Here is a 16,782-nt window from a genome sequence, read left to right on the forward strand (position 1 = left end):
ACACCCAATACAATGGCAAAGGTAAAGTTTCTCTGTAGGTCGAGCTACATGGAACCTCTTATCTTCAGCCCTCCAACATTGCTTTGAGATCCGTACTCTCCAATTAACTTGCAGCAAGAAGATTTCTCTTTTTTTTTGTTTCTCTCAAATGAAATAACATATAGACTTCAAACTTTCCAGATCAAACAAACTTTACAACTTCAATGTGTGAAAAAACTTTCAGATTTTTTGGACCGACATAAATATACAAAATGAGAATTTTCTTGATTAAAAAAATAACTTTTAGCATTTAAAATGCATGAAAAAATCTGAAAGTTTTTTCCCACATAGTAATTAGAATGTTTTATTGTCCTGCGAAGTTTGAAGTTTATACTTGTTTCGTTTGAGAGAAACAAAAATGACAAATGTTTCTGCACGAATCCTGATGCAAAAATGGATGGCTAAGATAAAGGGTACCACGTAGCTCGAGCTACACAAAACCGCACTCAATGGCAAATTGTATAGGTGCACTAGTTCGGCGAAGAGATGGTGATACAAGTGCAATATGGATGGTAGATATAGGTTTTTGTAATCTGAAAAATATAAAAACAGAAAGGTAACAAGTGGTAAAAGTGAGCGTAAACGGTATTGCAATGATAGGAAACAAGGCCTAGGGTTCATACTTTCACTAGTGCAAGTTCTCTCAACAATAATAACATAGATAGATCATATAACAAGCCCTTAACATGCAACAAAGAGTCACTCCAAAGCCACTAATAGCGGAGAACAAACGTAGAGATTATGGTAGGGTACGAAACCACCTCAAAGTTATTCTTTCGGATCGATCTATTAAAGAGTTCGTACTAGAATAACACCTTAAGACACAAATCAACCAAAACCCTAATGTCACCTGGATACTCCAATGTCACCTCAAGTATCCGTGGGCATGATTATACGATATGCATCACACAATCTCAGATTCATCCAACCAACATAAGATTACTTCAAAGAGTGCCCCAAAGTTTTCTACCGGAGAGTCAAGAATGTGTGCCAACCCCTATGCATAGGTTCATGGGCGGAACCCGCAAGTTGGTCACCAAAACATACATCAAGTGGCACATGATATCCCATTTTCACCACAGATAAGGACGGCAAGACATACATCAAGTGTTCTCATAAAAGACTCAATCCGATAAGATAACTTCAAGGGGGAAACTCAATTCATCACAAGAGAGTAGAGGGGGAGAAACATCATAAGATACAACTACAATAGCAAAGCTCGTGATGCATCAAGATCGTGCCATAGAGGGAACACGAGAGAGAACACGAGAGAGAGAGAGAGAGGTCAAACACATAGCTACTGGTACATACCCTCAGCCCCGATGGTGAACTACTCCCTCCTCGTCATGGAGAGCACTGGGATGATGGCCACCGGTGATGGGTTCCCCCTCCGGCAGGGTGCCGGAACGGGCTCCCGAGAGGTTTTTGGTGGCTACAGAGGCTTGCAGCGGCGGAACTCCCGATCTATCTTGATATTCGACGTTTTTAGGGTACGAGGGAATATATAGGCGAAAGAAGTCGGTCGGGGGGTGCTCGAAGGGTCCATGAGACAGGGGGGCGCACCCAGTAGGGGGGCGCCCCCTATCTCCTGGGCTCCTCGAGTTTTTTCTGACGTAAACTCCAAGTCTCCAAGATGATATTCCTTTTCCTCGAAATACTGAAACAGGCAATAAAACAGCAATATGGGCTGGGCCTCCGGTTAATAGGTTAGTCCCAAAAGTAATATAAAAGTGTATAATAAAGCCCGTAATCATCCAAAACACATAATATAATAGCATGGAACAATCAAAAATTATAGATACGTTGGAGACGTATCAGCATCCCCAAGCTTAATTCCTGCTCGTCCTCGAGTAGGTAAATGATAAAAAGATAATTTTTGATGTGGAGTGCTACTTGGCATAGTTTCAATGTAACTCTTCTTAATTGTGGTATGAATATTCAGATCCAAAAGATTCAAGACAAAAGTTTAATATTGACATAAAAATAATAATACTTCAAGCATACTAACAAAGCAATCATGTCTTCTCAAAATAACATGGCCAAAGAAAGTTATCCCTACAAAATCATATAGTCTGGCTATGCTCTATCTTCACCACACAAAGTATTTAAATCATGCACAACCCTGATGACAAGCCAAGCAATTTTTTCATACTTTTGACATTCTCAAACTTTTTCAATCTTCACGCAATACATGAGCGTGAGCCATGGATATAGCACTATGGGTGGGATAGAAGGGTGGTTGTGGAGAAGACAAAAAGGGAGAAGATAGTCTCACATCAACTAGGCGTATCAACGGGCTATGGAGATGCCCATCAATAGATATCAATGTGAGTGAGTAGGGATTGCCATGCAATGGATGCACTAGAGCTATAAGTATATGAAAGCTCAACAAAAGAAACTAAGTGGGTGTGCATCCAACTCGCTTGCTCATGAAGACCTAGGGCATTTTGAGGAAGCCCATCATTGGAATATACAAGCCAAGTTCTATAATGAAAAATTCCCACTAGTATATGAAAGTAACAACATATGAGACTCTCTAACATGAAGATCATGGTGCTATTTTGAAGCACAAGTGTGGAAAAAGAGATAGTAGCATTGTCCCTTCTCTCTTTTTCTCTCATTTTTTTTGTTTTTTTATTTGGGCCTTTTCTCTTTTTATGGCCTCTTTTTTTCTTTTTTTTCGTCCGGAGTCTCATCCCGACTTATGGGGGAATCATAGTCTCCATCATCCTTTCCTCACTGGGACAATGCTCTAAAAATGATGATCATCACACTTGTATTTTCTTACAACTCAACAATTACAACTCGATACTTAGAACAAAATATTACTCTATATGAATGCCTCCGGCGGTGTACCGGGATATGCAATGAATCAAGAGTGACATGTATGAAATAATTATGAACGGTGGCTTTGCCACAAATACGATGTCAACTACATGATCATGCAAAGCAATATGACAATGATGGAACGTGTCATAATAAATGGAACAGTGGAAAGTTGCATGGCAATATATCTCAGAATGGCTATGGAAATGCCATCATAGGTAGGTGCGGTGGCTGTTTTGAGGAAGATATATGGTGGGTGTATGATACCGGCGAAAGGTGCGCGGTATTAGAGAGGCTAGCAATGGTGGAAGGGTGAAAGTGCGTATAATCCATGGACTCAACATTAGTCATATAGAACTCATATACTTATTGCAAAAATCTACAAGTTATCAAAGCAATGTATTACACGCATGCTCCTAGGGGGATAGATTGGTAGGAAAAGACCATCGCTCGTCCCCGACCGCCACTCATAAGGAAGACAATCAATAAATAAATCATACTCCGACTTCATCACATAATGGTTCACCATACGTGCATGCTACGGGAATCACAAACTTTAACACAAGTATCTCTCAAATTCACAACTACTCAACTAGCATGACTCTAATATCACTACTTCCATATCTCAAAACAATCATCAAGCATCAAACTTCTCATAGTATTCAACACACTCATAAGAAAGTTTTTACTATTTTTGGATACCTAGCATATTAAGATTATTTAAGAAAATTACCATGCTATTTAAGACTCTCAAAATAATATAAGTGAAGCATGAGAGTTCATCTATTTCTTCAAAATAAAACCACCACCGTGCTCTAAAAGATATAAGTGAAGTACTAGAGCAAATGACAAACTACTCCGAAAGATATAGTGAAGATCAATGAGTAGTCGAATAATTGTACAACTATGTGAAGACTCTCCCATTTAATAATTTCAGATCTTGGTATTTTATTCAAACAGCAAGCAAAGCTAAAGAAAATGACATGACGCTCCAAGCAAAACACATACCATGTGGTGAATAAAAATATAGCTCCAAGTAAAGTTACCGATGAACGAAGATGAAAGAGGGGATGCCATCCGGGGCATCCCCAAGCTTAGGCTTTTGGCTATTCTTGAATATCTTGGGGTGCCTTGGGCATCCCCAAGCTTAGGCTCTTGCCACTCCTTATTCCATAGTCCATCGAATCTTTACCCAAAACTTGAAAACTTCACAACACAAAACTTAACAGAAAACTCGTGAGCTCCGTTAGCGAAAGAAAACAAAACACCACTTCAAGGTACTGTAATGAACTCATTCTTTATTTATATTGGTGTAAAACCTACTGTATTACAACTTCTCTATGGTTTATAAACTATTTTACTAGCCATAGATTCATCAAAATAAGCAAACAACACAATGAAAACAGAATCTGTCAAAAACAGAACAGTCTGTAGTAATCTGTAACTAACGCAATCTTCTGGAACTCCAAAAATTCTAAAATAAATAGGTGGACCTGAGGAATTTGTCTAGTAATCATCTGCAAAAAGAATCAACTAAATAGCGCTCTCCAGTAAAAAGTTGAAGCTAATCTCGTGAGCGCTAAAGTTTCTGTTTTTTACAGCATGATCATAAAGACTTCACCCAAGTCTTCCCAAAGGTTCTACTTGGCACAAACACTAATTAAAACATAAAACCACATCTAAACAGAAGCTAGATGGATTGTTTATTCCTAAACAGAACCAAAAATTAAGAAACTAAAATAAAATTGGGTTGCCTCCCAACAAGCGCTAATGTTTAAAGCCCCTAGCTAGGCATAATGGTTTCAATGATGCTCACATAAGAGATAAGAATTGAAACATAAAGAGAGTATCATGAAGAATATGACTAGCACATTTAAGTCTAACCCACTTCCTATGCATAGGGATTTTGTGAGCAAACAACTTATGGGAACAATAATCAACAAGCATAGGAAGACAAAACAAGCATAACTTCAAAAATTTAAGCACATAGAGAGGAAACTTGATATTATTGCAATTCCTACAAGCATATGTTCCTCCCTCATAATAATTTTCAGTAGCATCATTGAGGGAGTCCTGGACTAGGGGGTGTCCGGATAGCCAAACTATCATCTTTGGCCGGACTCCTGGACTATGAAGATACAAGATTGAAGACTCCGTCCCGTGTCCGGATAGGACTTTCCTTGGCGTGGAAGGCAAGCTTGGCGATACGGATATGTAGATCTCTTACCATTGTAACCGACTCTGTGTAACCCTAACCCTATTCGGTGTCTATATAAACCGAAGGGTTTTAGTCCGTAGGACGAACAACAATCATACCATAGGCTAGCTTCTAGGGTTTAGCCTCTCTGTTCTCGTGGTAGATCTACTCTTGTACTACCGATATCATCAATATTAATCAAGCAGGAGTAGGGTTTTACCTCCATCGAGAGGGCCCGAACCTGGGTAAAAACATCGTGTCCCTTGTCTCCTGTTACCATCCGCCTAGACGCACAGTTCGGGACCCCCTACCCGAGATCCGCCGGTTTTGACACTGACATTGGTGCTTTCATTGAGAGTTCCTCTATGTCGTCACCTTTAGGCTCGATGGCTCCTTCAATCATCAACAATGATGCAGTCCAGGGTGAGACTTTTCTCCCCGGACAGATCTTCGTATTCGGCGGCTTTGCACTGCGGGCCAATTCGCTAGGCCATCTAGAGCAGATCGAAAGCTACGCCCCTGACCATCAGGTCAGATTCGGGAGTTTGAACTACACCGCTGACATCCGCGGAGACTTGATCTTCGACGGATTCGAGCCACAGCCGAGCGCGCCGCACTATCTTGATGGGCATGATTTAGCTCTGCCGCCGAACAGTGCCCTGGAGGCCGCACCAGTGTCCGCTCCGACCCTTAGTTCGGAGCCGACTTCGTCGATCGAGGATGGGTGGTTGGACGCCACCTCGGGGGCTGAGATCTCCATGGCGATCGAGCCGAACACTATCCCTGTCCTTTGCGAAGCACGTGACTCCAAGGTGCCGGACTCCTCTCCGGACTCCGAACGTTCCGCACCCCTGCCAGTCGAATCTGATTGGGCGCCGGTCATGGAGTTCACCGCCGCGGACATCTTTCAGCACTCGCCCTTCGGCGATATCCTGAACTCACTAGTCTCTCACCTTATCAGGAGAGCCCTGGCCGAACTATGGTCAGGAAGGTTGGGATACGGACGACGAAGAAATTCAACGCCCACCCACCACCCACCTTGTAGCCACTGTCGACGATTTAACCGACATGCTAAACTTTGACTCCGAAGACATCGACGGTATGGACGATGATGTCAGAGACGACCAAGAACCAGCGCCTACAGGGCACTGGAAGGCCACCTCAACTCACGATGTATACATGGTGGACACACCTAAAAGAAGCGATAACGAGGAACAACGGGACGCTGCGAAGGATAATTCCCTCAAAAAGCAGTCAAAACGGCGACGCAAGTGCCGCTCAAAGCCCCACCTCGACAAAGACAGCGCCCATACAGACCCAGCCATAGAGCAGGGCGAACCGGTCAACGACGAACATGCCATCGGGCAACCATCCCGAACAGGATAACTTGGATAAACAATCCGCCCCCGGCGAAGATAACAGTCCGGACAATCTCACGCCGGACACATCATCGGAGCAGAAGAACCTCCACAAAGAGCTTGTCGCCACTGCACGTAGCCTGAAAAAGCAGAAACGGAAGCTCAAAACAGTGGAAGACGCACTCCGAATGAGATGGAGCAAAGTACTCAACACCGCAGATAAATATGGCGATAGCCGCCAAACAAAGAGCTACCCAAAGCGCAAACTACTGCCCGAATTCGACGAGGAGGCCGTAGAGCCCCCACGATCAAAGAACAAAGAGGCCGCCCAGTCGGATAGACGACCACATGGCAAACATAGAGCGGCAAGCGGCGCCGCACACAAGCCAGCATGCGATCCGCATAAGGAATCGCACCAAAAGGATGGCCCACTCAGGTCTATCTATGGGCCACGAAAGCAAGCTCCAGAAAGCAACACAAAGCGTCGAGTATCTGAACATCACGGCACACCCAAATACAGGGGCGCCGCACACCCCCTATGTTTCACCGATGAGGTGCTGGATCATGAATTTCCAGCGGGATTCAAGCCCGTAAACATAGAGGCATACGACAGAATAACAGACCCTGGAGTCTGGATTGAGGATTACATCTTGCACATACACATGGCCAGAGGAGATGACCTCCACGCCATAAAATACTTACCCCTCAAGCTCAAAGGGCCGGGCCGGCATTGGCTTAAAAGCCTCCCCGAAAACACCATTGGAAGTTGGGTAGAGCTCGAGGATGCGTTTCGGGAAAATTTTCAGGGGACTTATGTCCGCCCTCCGGATGCAGACGATCTAAGTCACATAACTCAATAGCCCGAAGAGTCGGCCCGTAAATTTTGGAATAGGTTCCTCACCAAAAAGAACCAAATAGTCGACTGTCCGGACGCCGAAGCCTTAGCAGCTTTCAAACACAACATCCGAGACGAATGGCTTGCCAAACACCTTGGCCAAGAAAAGCCGAGAACAATGGTCGCACTAACAAGCCTCATGACCCGCTTTTGCGCGGGAGAGGATAGCTGGCTAGCAAGATGCAGCACCAGCGACCCAAGTACATCTGAGGTCAGGGATGGAAATGGGAAACCACGACGCAACAAGGACCAGCGCCGGACCAGGGGAAACAGTCCGAAGAGCACGGCAGTCAACGCCGGATTCAAAAGCTCTGGGCAGAATAACAAAAAAACTGACCCTTAAGGATAATAGCGACGAGCTATCCAACTTAAACAAAATCTTGGACACGATATGCCAAATCTACAGTACTCCCAGGAAGCGTGCAAACCATAGAGATTGTTGGGTCTTCAAGCAGTCCAGCCGACTTAACACCGAACACAAGGGGCTCGACACACCAAGTGAGGATGATGACGAACCCCACAAGCAGAGCACCGGAAAACAAAAGAATTTCCCACAAGAGGTCAAAACAGTAAACTCACTTCAAGTAACAAAAGGGAAAAACAGAGCGGCGCCCATTGAAATACGCGCCGCACAGTCTACCCCAGCGGAGTCCCAACACTGGTTGTCAAAACCAATCACCTTCGACCATCAGGACTACTCCGAAAGTATCCGGAACGCAGGATGGGCTGCCTTGATATTAGATCCTATAATCGACGAACTCCAATTTACACAAGTCCTAATGGACGGCGGCAGTGATCTAAACCTGCTATATCAGGACACAATCCGCAGTATGGGGATAGACCCAACCAAAATTAGCCATAGCAACACTTCCTTTCAAGGAATAATGCCAGGCACATATGCCCATTGTACGGGCTCCCTAACATTAGAAGTTATGTTCGGCTCATCCGACAACTTCCGTCGCGAAAAGTTAGTCTTCCACATCGCCCCATTTAAAAGTAGCCATCAAGCACTATTGGGACGCAAAGCTTTCGCCCGCTTTAACGCAATACCACATTATGCATCTCTTACACTTAAAATGCCCGGTCCACGAGGCATCATTTCATTAAAGGGAAACTTTGAGTGTCCCTCGAGTACGGAAGAATGTGAGACTGCCTTGACAGCCTCACACTAATCCGGCTTTGCTGGTCAAAGCATCTAAGCAGGTCGTTCAGACCCCGGACACGGTTAGGCGAGTCCGGCAAAAATAAACAAAGGGCTTACTAGCCGCGTACCCCCTCACAAGGGGCTCCACGCATGTACAAACAAGAGACAATAAAGCTCAATTTTATTCATTTTTTGAATCGTACTCTGTTTATCTCAACATACATCTTTCGCATGATATTTTTAAACTAAGTTCCTCTCTTTTACAGATGAACGACGTGCTATACCCGTCCAGGATATGGCACAACGGAGACACAGGCACAGACGTGCAGCAGGGACCCGTTGCAAGGATTCTTTTCAGATTAAGACCCTGCGTAAACCTTTTTTACTGTCTCTTATTGTTACACATCCCCCGGTCTCTTGTTATAACCGAGGAGGAGGCTGGTGTTTTGGCATCAGCCGCGTCAGAATGCTGCACGTACCTGGACACCAGGGGCTTGTTACCAAGGGCTTTGTTCGCCCGCTTTCACAAAAGACCGAATACCTTGGGGAGTGTTCGGTGTCTCGAGTTAGGCCTTATATGCATCAGCTTCGAATCATGTCTTTGGTCAAATGTTGGGTTTGACCGGCTCCTGTGTTTTGCTGCCTTACGTTCCGTTCTATCGGCTAACGCGGCACCAGGAGAACTACTGTGATTGTGCCCCGGTTCGGCCTGGCGAGCACCTCAGTAGAGAAAGCCGAAAACTGACTGTCATGATATAGCGAGAGACTGGTCAACCACTCGATGACCCATCGGAATGTTTAGAATTCCTCCGCCTTGACGAAGGACCGTTTTCCGGTCAGGCACATACGCACCCCGAATTCGGGAGAGCGCGGTGCTCCCAGGGGCTATATAGTAGCCCCACCATCGAACTCCTATGGCTAAGTGAAAGTGATAAAGCATTATAGTCTGGTTGCCTAGTTTGCTACGCTATCACCTCCTTTACAGGACCAAGACGTTGGATTAAGTGTGGAAATGTGCCTTTTTGCAAACAGCCCCGCACTATGTGCGTGGGGGCTGAAGCCGAAGACTGCTATCTTTCAGGTTATATACACATATACATTAACGGCCGCACAGGAGGTAGTTTACTACTTGAACGCACAAGTATAAAAAGCTCTTATATTCCATTGAAACGTTGTTTCACAAATCATACATGTCATTCGAACATAACATCCTTCGAGCACTGCGTCTCTATTAAACGAGCGCCCTGAAGAACTTCCTCAAAATAGCGCTCGACTGGTACTCGGCTTCCGTCCGAATCAAGGGATGCAATGTCGGTGGCCTTCATCTCCGCCCAGTATGCCTTGACACGGGCAAGAGCCATCCATGCACCCTCTATGCACGCCGACCGCTTCATTACGTTGATACGCGGCACCGCACCAAGGAACTGCTGCACCAAGCCAAAATAACTCTTCGGCTCAGGCCCTTTCGGCCACAAATGAGTCATGACATGCTTCATGGCAAGTCCGGACAACCTATTCAGCTCCGCCCATTCTGCCAACCGATCGGTTAGCGGAAGTGGACGCTCCGGACTATGGAACTGCGACCAAAATAGCTCTTCCCTTCTATGACCCTTTTGGCCTCGGAAGTGCTCGACCGCGTCCGCGGCACTCGTCGCTAAGTCCAAATAAGCATCCTCCGCACCCCACAGCCGGTCCAACTGAGCGTACTTTGGGTCCGTGAACTTCCTCCGAAGCAGAAAGGGCTTCCCAGCTGCAATATCCCCGGCCTGACGCAGCTCCTCCTTTATAGCTCTCATCGCGGAGCGAGCATCCTTGGCTTCGGCGGTGGCCTTTTTCAGGTCCTCTGGCTCCGCTCGGCGTTCTTTTTCAAGTAACTCGCAGCGATCGGTAGCATCCTTCAATTTCACGGCCATCTCGGCCATTTCCTTCCTACTTTGGCAATGAGCAGCCTGTTCGGCTCTTAGCTCTTCGGCCGCCTTCAAGGCAGCCGCATCACTTTTCCTGGCTTGCTCCTTGACTCGGGCGAGCTCCGCCCGAAGGTTCTCCACAGCAGCGGCACCATCTGCATCAAGCATACATGTTGTAAGGCATGGGCGTCACGCTCCCTTACCAGGTGTCCGCGGAGAAGTTGCATACCTTGTGACTCATCAAGCCGCTTATTGACAAGCGTGATGTCCGCATCCGCCACGTCAAGTTGCCGCTTCAGTTTGGCAAATTTATCAGTCCGGCTGGCCACCGGACCCCCCGCCACCTACATAGGAAAGGCGGCATGTTATAACTGAGATTATGATCCTCGGCACACTGTCACTTTTGACAACATACCGAGTCTCATGGGCTACTATCTATATAGGGCGCATTCTATATGCAAAACTGTTAGAAGGTACATCATTCTCGCGTAGCTCAAATCCCGTCAGTAAACTTCTGACGGCTCCATGCAATCCGCTTTCAGCAGATGAAATCCTTTCAATCACCGTACCAATTAACGCACGGTGATCTTCTGAGATAGACGCTCGCCCGAGCAGATCCTTCAGCTCCTCCGACCGCACACCAGTTGGCGCCGGACCTCTCAGCCCCGCCGGACTCGGGGAAACCCTCCGTGACGACACCTCAGGGTCGTCCGCCTCACATGACGGTGCGGAAGGTGGAGGCGTTTCGCTCTCCATCATCTCCGGACGAAGATCCCCCGAAGACGAGCTCTGCTGAGAAGGGCTGAGAACCGAACTTCCAGGCAAAATTTCGCTTATCTTCAGAAATAAACACAGGGATATCCCTCAATACAAAACTCCCTTTTTTCTGCTTACGGCTCACTGGAGGGCTGATTCCCTTGGGGAAATAGTGCGGCTGGGGCTTCTCCCGGCGCAGGACCCTCTGGCGAAGATTTCTTCCCCCGCTTTGAGGCCTTGGCCTCCGGATTTTCAGAAACGGTCCTTTTCTCCCCCTGAGGGGAGGGATTCTTGGTCTCCCCTTTATTGATAGCCTCCTCCACGGAGGCAGTTGCTTCCCTGTTCCCCCCTTCGCCTTCTTCAAAAGGCGCGGCCTTCAGCATCTTGGTCAGCACGGGATCCGGCGTGGTCTCTGGGAGGGGGGCCGGACACCTTATCAATTTTGCTTTCGCTATCCACTCCTGTTCAAGAGATAGCTCCTTTAAGGGCAAGTTTATGATAAATGAACGGATAACCTGTCCGGGCACAGGACTACTTACTTGAGTATCCGGGCGATTGCAGCTTAGATCTGCATCCTCGGTCAAGTCCGGACACTTCTCTTGTGATCCGAAGAACAATTTATACATCTCCACGAGCGTCGCACCCATAAAATGTTGGAGAGCTCGTGGTCCCTCTGGATTAAATTCCCACAGACGGAGGGGGCGACGTTTGCAGGGCAGGAGGCGCCGAATCAGCATGACCTGCGCCACTACGACCAGATTGATCTCTCTTTCTTGGAGGTCTCGAATACGGCCCTGCAACAGGGGAACGTCGTTGGACGGCCCCCAGTCGAGCCCTTTGTTGACCCATGACGCCAGCCGCTGTGGTGGACCCGAGCGGAAGGAAGGTGGCACCACCCATTTGGTGCCCCTGGGAGCGGTGATATTAAACCACTCCTGTTGCCACAAACCAAGCTCCTCCTGAAAAGAGCCCTCGGGCCATGGAGCGTCAGCGCACTTGCTTATAGCAGCCCCTCCGCATTCTGCCTGCTGCCCCTTCATCATCTTCGGCTCCACCTTGAAGGTCTTGAGCCACAATCCGAAGTGAGGGGTAATGCGGAGGAAGGCTTCGCATACGACAATGCATGACGAGATGTGGAGGATGGACTCCGGATTCAAGTCATGGAATTCCAGCCCGTAATAAAACATGAGCCCCCGCACAAAGGGATCCGTCGGGAAGCCTGAACCCCGAAGGAAGTGAGATACGAACACCACGCTCTCGCCGGGCTCGGGAGTTGGAATAACCTGCCCTGCGGCAGGTAGCCTATGCGAAATTTTGCCGGTTAGATACCTGGCATCTCGCAGCTTTAGCACATCTTCTTCCGTGATGGAAGAAGGCATCCACCGGCCGTGCAGGTCGGAGCCGGACATCGTCGAAGGTCCGAAGCGCCTGAATCTGGAGCTTTGGGTGTTGGAACTCGAGGCGAGAGGCGGATTTGATTGAGACTGAAAGAAAGGAGCGGGCCTTGGTCTCATTATAAAGAGGTTGAATACCAAGAGCCCTCCCCGTGACCGTTTGGGACTCGCCCTCGATAGAGGGGGCGCGCCAACGGGCGCGGTTGGGTTACCCACGCCCGTATTGATGAGAATCCTGGAATAAGGGGGCACGATCTCCGCTTTGAGAAGACATGCCAAGGAAACCGCCTCGCTAAACGCGCTGAGGTGGAACAGTGAAAAACGATTCGAATGAAGATCTGGCCGTGGTGTGATGTCACGCTGCGGAATACGTCAGCAGATCTGTGTAAAAGTTATTCTCTCTACGGTGGTATGTGGAACTTGTTTTGCAGAGCCGGACACTATCCTTGTGTTCAAAACCTTCTATGAAGTATTCGGAGGAGGAACCCGCCTTGCAATGCTGAAGACAATATGCACGCCGGACTCGTCGTCATTGAAGCCTGGTTCAGGGGCTACTGAGGGAGTCCTGGACTAGGGGGTGTCCGGATAGCCGAACTATCATCTTTGGCCGGACTCCTGGACTATGAAGATACAAGATTGAAGACTCCGTCCCGTGTTCGGATAGGACTTTACTTGGCGTGGAAGGCAAGCTTGGCGATACGGATATGTACATCTCCTACCATTGTAACCGACTCTGTGAAACCCTAACCCTATTCGGTGTCTATATCAACCAAAGGGTTTTAGTATGTAGGACGAACAACAATCATACCATAGGCTAGCTTCTAGGGTTTAGCCTCTCTGATCTTGTGGTAGATCTACTCTTGTACTACCCATATCATCAATATTAATCATGCAGGAGTAGGGTTTTACCTCCATCGAGAGGGCCCGAACCTGGGTAAAAACATCGTGTCCCTTGTCTCCTGTTACCATCCGCCTAGATGCACAGTTCGGAACCCCTACCCGAGATCCACCGGTTTTGACACCGACAATCATGAATGAATTCAACAATATAACCAGCACATAAAGCATTCTTTTCATGATCTACAAGCATAGAATTTTTACTACTCTCCACATAAGCAAATTTCTTCTCATGAATAATAGTGGGAGCAAACTCAACAAAATAATTATCATGTGAGGCATAATCCAATTGAAAACTAAAATCATAATGACACGTTTCATGGTTATCCTTATTCCTAATAGCATACAAGTCATCACAATAATCATCATAGATAGCAACTTTGTTCTCATAATCAATTGGAACCTCTTCCGAAATAGTGGATTCATCACTAAATAAAGTTGACACTCTTCCAAATCCACTTTCATGATCATCACAATAAGATTCAACATCTTCCAAAATAGTGGGATCACTACTTCCTAAAGTTGACACTCTTCCAAACCCACTTTCATCAATATAATCATCATAAATAGGAGGCATGCTATCATCAAAATAAATTTGCTCATCAAAGCTTGGGGGACTAAACATATCATATTCATCAAACATAGCTTCCCCAAGCTTGTGGCTTTGCATATCATTAGCATCATGGATATTCAAGGAATTCATACTAACAACATTGCAATCATGCTCATCATTCAAAGATTTAGTACCAAGCATTTTAATGCATTCTTCTTCTAGCACTTGAGCACAATTTTCCTTTCCATCATTCTCACGAAAGATATTAAAAAGACGAAGCGTATGAGACAAACTTAACTCCATTTTTTGTAGTTTTCTTTTATAAACTAAACTAGTGATAAAACAAGAAACAAAAAGATTTGATTGCAAGATCTAAAGATATACCTTAAAGAACTCACCTCCCCGGCAACGGCGCCAGAAACTGCTTGATGTCTACTACACAACCTTTTTCTTGTAGACGTTGTTGGGCCTGCAAGTGCACAGGTTTGTAGGATAGTAGAAAATTTCCCTCAAGTGGATGACCTAAGATTTATCAATCCATAGGAGGCGTAGGATGAAGATGGTCTCTCTTAAACAACCCTGCAACCAAATAACAAAAAGTCTCTTGTGTCCCCAACACACCCAATACAATGGCAAATTGTATAGGTGCACTAGTTCGGCGAAGAGATGGTGATACAAGTGCAATATGGATGGTAGATATAGGTTTTTGTAATCTGAAAATATAAAAACAGCAAGGTAACAAGTGGTAAAAGTGAGCGTAAACGGTATTGCAATGATAGGAAACAAGGCCTAGGGTTCATACTTTCAATAGTGCAAGTTCTCTCAACAATAATAACATAGATAGATCATATAACAAGCCCTCAACATGCAACAAAGAGTCACTCCAAAGCCACTAATAGCAAGAACAAACGTAGAGATTATGGTAGGGTACGAAACCACCTCAAAGTTATTCTTTCGGATCGATCTATTAAAGAGTTCGTACTAGAATAACACCTTTAGACACAAATCAACCAAAACCCTAATGTCACCTAGATACTCCAATGTCACCTCAAGTTTCCATGGGCATGATTATACGATATGCATCACACAATCTCAGTTTCATCCAACCAACATAAAAGTACCTCAAAGAGTGCCCCAAAGTTTTCTACCGGAGAGTCAAGAACGTGTGCCAACCCCTATGCATAGGTTCATGGGCGGAACCCAGAAGTTGGTCACCAAAACATACATCAAGTGGCACATGATATCCCATTGTCACCACAGATAAGCACGGCAAGACATACATCAAGTGTTCTCATAAAAGACTCAACCCGATAAGATAACTTCAAAGGGGAAACTCAATTCATCACAAGAGAGTAGAGGGGGAGAAACATCATAAGATCCAACTACAATAGCAAAGCTCGGGATACATCAAGATCGTGCCATAGAGGGAACACGAGAGAGAACACGAGAGAGAGAGAGAGAGAGAGAGAGAGAGAGAGAGATCAAACACATAGCTACTGGTACATACCCTCAGCCCCGAGGGTGAACTACTCCCTCCTCGTCATGCAGAGCGCCGGGATGATGAAGATGGCCACCGGTGATGGGTTCCCCCTCCGGCAAGGTGCCAGAACGGGTTCCCGAGAGGTTTTTGGTGGCTACAGAGGCTTGCGGCGGCGAAACTCCCGATCTATCTTGATATTCGACGTTTTTAGGGTACGAGGGAATATATAGGCGAAAGAAGTTGGTCGGGGGGTGCTCGAGGGGTCCACGAGACAGGGGGCGCGCCCAGTAGGGGGGCGCCCCCCCCCCCCTATATCCTGGGCTCCTCGAGTATCTTCTAACGTAAACTCCAAGTCTCCAGGATGATAATCTTCCAAAAAATCACGTTGCCGAAGGTTTCATTCCGTTTGGACTCCGTTTGATATTCCTTTTCCTCGAAATACTGAAATAGGCAATAAAACAGCAATATGGGCTGGGCCTCCGGTTAATAGGTTAGTCCCAAAAGTAATATAAAAGTGTATAATAAAGCCCATAATCATCCAAAACACATAATATAATAGCATGGAACAATCAAAAATTATAGATACGTTGGAGGCGTATCATCCACTGATTAGCCCAACGACACTGGGGGTGGTGGTTAGGGAAGGTATGGTGGGATCACTACCGCCACCCACCAAGAAGCAAAGGAGGAGACCGGACAAGAAAGGCCCTAAAGGCGCCAGAGCTGCTTCAAGCAGCCAGCCACCTCTGAAGCCCCAGGTGGTAGACAGAATACCTATCCAAGGTGCGAAGTGCTTCCATATCGCTGGCGAGCCGATCCTACCTGTCGAAGTGCTACAGCACCTACTGAACAATGATCTAAGGAGACTGCATGAAGATGTGCTGGCCAGAGAGAAAAGCCTTCTGGTCGCGGGAAGACCAAGATACCCGCTTTACGCGGCTCAGGTGCCAGGTGGGAAGTTGTACGTCGAGAGATGGCCCGCAACTAAGTTCATCCTGCGATTTGACTACATCTACGACATGTTCCACTTGACCAAGATGGATTTCTAGTTCATCCGCATGTATGCGTTGTATCTGAACTACTTCATCAGGGTCGAGAACATCAAATATATCTGCGTCGCGGACCCGTTCTATATGCACGAGAGCTTCTTGGCAGTTTGCAAAGAGCACCGTGACTATGCGAGCAAGTACCTCGACGAATTCATGATTGCTAATAAGGACAAGGAAGTGATTCTCTTGCCTTATTATCCCACGTAAGTCATCCGCACATATCCTTTCGTAAGTGTTAATCATTCCTTTGTAAGTAAGCATGGAGGCTAATTTGACGTGTACTTAAT

The sequence above is a fragment of the Triticum dicoccoides genome, chromosome 4A (genome assembly GCF_002162155.2).
Source record: "Triticum dicoccoides isolate Atlit2015 ecotype Zavitan chromosome 4A, WEW_v2.0, whole genome shotgun sequence".
NCBI lineage: Eukaryota > Viridiplantae > Streptophyta > Magnoliopsida > Poales > Poaceae > Triticum > Triticum dicoccoides.